Source organism: Tupaia chinensis, unplaced genomic scaffold (genome assembly GCF_000334495.1).
Source record: "Tupaia chinensis unplaced genomic scaffold, TupChi_1.0 Scaffold000423_1, whole genome shotgun sequence".
Classification (NCBI taxonomy): Eukaryota; Metazoa; Chordata; class Mammalia; order Scandentia; family Tupaiidae; genus Tupaia; species Tupaia belangeri.
In genome coordinates this window covers 3,155,882-3,159,099 of record NW_006159928.1, presented here as the reverse complement: position 1 = coordinate 3,159,099, position 3,218 = coordinate 3,155,882, and the positions used below count along the sequence as shown (strand labels likewise).

The 3,218-nt window shown below is 32.3% G+C and overlaps 1 protein-coding gene across 1 annotated transcript in view; it reads left to right on the top strand.

Annotated features, from left to right (window-relative positions):
- The first annotated feature begins 1,304 nt into the window (after positions 1-1,304).
- The window catches only part of LUM (lumican), a 7,558-nt gene continuing 5,644 nt past the window's right edge, over positions 1,305-3,218 (top strand). The window contains exon 1 of the mRNA XM_006154820.3: positions 1,305-1,636. The gene's annotated coding sequence lies outside the window, so the exon portion shown is untranslated. The remainder of the gene's footprint in view (positions 1,637-3,218) is intronic.

The following is a 3,218-nucleotide window of genomic DNA, read 5'->3' as shown; positions in this document are numbered from 1 at the left end:
ATATACTAAAGAGACCACAACATATTTATTACTTTAAGAAGAAAAATCCTAAGGAATAGATGGCTGGAATTTTTCAAATAAGGTATCAGATTATAGAATTTGATACACTCAAAATTAATGTTTAATGTTATTTTAAAAATCTTCTTATAGCAAGACCACTTAATTATATTTGCTTTATCTATTCTTCTGTTGCTTTTCCTTGATTTCTTCTAAGTTTACTTATTTCCTTTATTATAAAACTTATGCTTTTCAATAATTTTCTTAAAACAATAGTAGGGAAATTTTATGCTTATGGATCATTTTACAATTGCATGAGTTATTTTAAAGATTAGCTTTCATTTTTCCACAGGTCTATATAAAAATAAGGCATTTGTTCTAGTGCCCTCATTTTAGGCAAATTAGATCATGTTCCTGGAGATTAACTCTCCACAGGCCTCATGGTAAAACAGTGATATTAAAATCATTTTAAAAGGAAAAAAAATCTTACAATATGGAAACTTATATTAAAATATCTGGTTCTAATAATTCTAACAAACATGAGGAAATGAAGATTTTGAAGGAAAAAATTGACATAAATATAGCTGATAGAATCACAAAATGAAAAAGACAAAGATGCAAGTAAATTTCTCATTTGCTAAAACCATGCTTCAGAAACTGACAATGAAAGATACATCAAGCAAGGCCTTTGGGAGAGTACAACTTTGAATTTAGCTTTGAAAAAATATCACTAGCATGCAATGACAGAATGAAAGATTATTGCCTTGTGATATTTTTAGTATACATTTTTTTTTCTTTGTTCTTTTATGCTTTTTGGCTTTAAGCTATAGAACACTATCCTCTGGTAAGGTTTTGGGTGAATTCCTAAATGAAATCCACAAAATAAGAAACAGCCAAGACACTGATGATTGGTTCCAGACCTCAAATAGCATAAAAAGAGTCCCCTTAACATAAAAAATAAAGTGGAAATGTTGATGTTTATTCTTTGTACTAGAGTGTATTTGAAGCATTTTTAGTATTTTAAATAGCAATGTAAACTCCCCTCATGGGCAAAAATTAAGTTAGTCCAAGAAAAATCAATCAATATTCCAAGAGGAATGAACAAAAAGATGTAATTCCTCCAAGTCTGTTCATTTACATTTTTCTGAAATTATTTGTGCTGTTTTTGATTTATGAAACCTTTAAATAAACATGATAGTTTGCTAAGTGAAGTGCACATAATTGTTGCCACAGCCACAGAAGTGAAGGGGTTTGTGAGAGAAATGTTCTCCGTATGAGTTGCCTCATTAGGAGCAGGATTCAATTCTTGGTTAAAACTATGGTATTTGAGCGAGTTAAAGATGTATCTCTCTCCCATTCCATAGGGAATGAGCCGAGCTGTCCTTGTACACCACGTCCACCTGCACTTCGTTAGAGAGCAGTGTGTTCACATGCCACACCACAAGCTCCCCACGATGACATAACTCCATTCAGAGACTGGCGTGACGGGACTGTTTCCCCCCACCCCTCTTCAGCTCTTGTATCACTAAGAATCTGGCAGCCAGTTCCATCCTGACAGAGTTTACAGCATATATTGGTGGATTCTTGTTCCTAGTGCATCTGCTTTAAGAATTAAGGAAAGCAGTCTCAGGACAGTAAGGTAAGTCCTGTTTTAACTATAGCACTGGGCGCTGACTGTTTGGGACAGTGTTTATTGTAACAGAAACAGAAAAAAATTCCAGAGCAACTTTGCCAATTGCTATTCAGCAGCAAATCCACAGTTTTGAGAATTTTTGTTCACATTTTGCTTCATAAGCTTTTCATGATTTATGGATTGGGGATAAATTTTATACAGAATAGCCTGTATTGCTTGGCAAGGAAGGTTATAAAAGTCTCAAGGCTAGAATGAGAAAATAATTAAACTAGACATAGCAAACATGTTGGGAAACTTAAATATTTGCTATTTCTGCTAAGTAGTTAGTATGTTAGTATTGTTGGAATCTCATATTGGAGCAAGGGAAGGTCATTCAATCAGCATTCTGAATATTTTTCAAAAAAAATTGACACTTTATTAACATTTTATATTGTTATACAATATAAGCTAAAGGATTTAGACTTATGGATTGTTTTCTATTTTGTTAATTTCATTTAAAGATTTGCTTTCTGGATGTTTGTCTTAAGGAACATGTTTTAAAGAAATTCTGGGAAACGATTTACTCTTTGAAAAACGCATTTCCTCTATAGCCACAGGTATTTAAAAAAATGATTTAAAAATACGATTTGCTTTTTGCTTCACAGTGGAGTCATTATATGGTCACAGACACTGAATTCTGAGCCTTCATTTTTACTCTGCCAAAAAATATGGAAGCATTTACTTATTACTATTCAACACTCAACATGATAGTTACCATGACTATTTTGGCATAGACTCATTCTAAAATAAGGTAGAAGCTTATTAGTGAAGCAAGACAAATCTCTTCAGTATTAACATTCTATAACATATAACTAATCCTAGGAATATGTCACCATATTTTTTTAGAGTTATGCAATTACTATCATAGCCAAGTCCTGTCAACTAAATTAAAAGCTCCATCCTAATCTTAGGGAATAATCTTAGAATCTGGCTGCATGTTACATTATGTCAGCAAAGTATTTCTAACAACTTTTTATGAGTATTTTCTAATTCCAAGTTAAAGAAGTTTTAAATTCCTGATCTCAAAGATTCTACTTATCCCAAATTATCTTAACCCAAAAGCTTGTGTCATATATTTGTAGGAAGATATAATATTCTATATTATCTATTAAAATGTGAATCCATCTTCACATTAATAATTCTCTCCCAGTGCTGCATATTGTTCCTGAGCCATAGTCTCCACTCTACAAAAGTCCAACTCTTATATTCTAATTTTTCTTTATATTGCTAACCGTGCACTTCTCCAAGGAATTGAAACATACTTTACTGAGTTTCACCTCAGAAACATATTTATTGAGAAAATAACTGTCACAAATTACTTTTAACACATATGCTCAAATGAATCTTTTTCTATCTAGCTCCTAATGTCAGTGTTAATTACAAACTGTCTTTAATTCCCACTGCTTTGCTACTTCCATTCTGTGAGGCCACTAAAATCCAGATGAGCAAACAGAACCACCTTAAATTTTGGCATGTTAAACATAGAAAACGTGTGAGTTGGGAGAACACCTAACTTTAATTTGAAATTTGGAAAAGGAATATCTTTCCC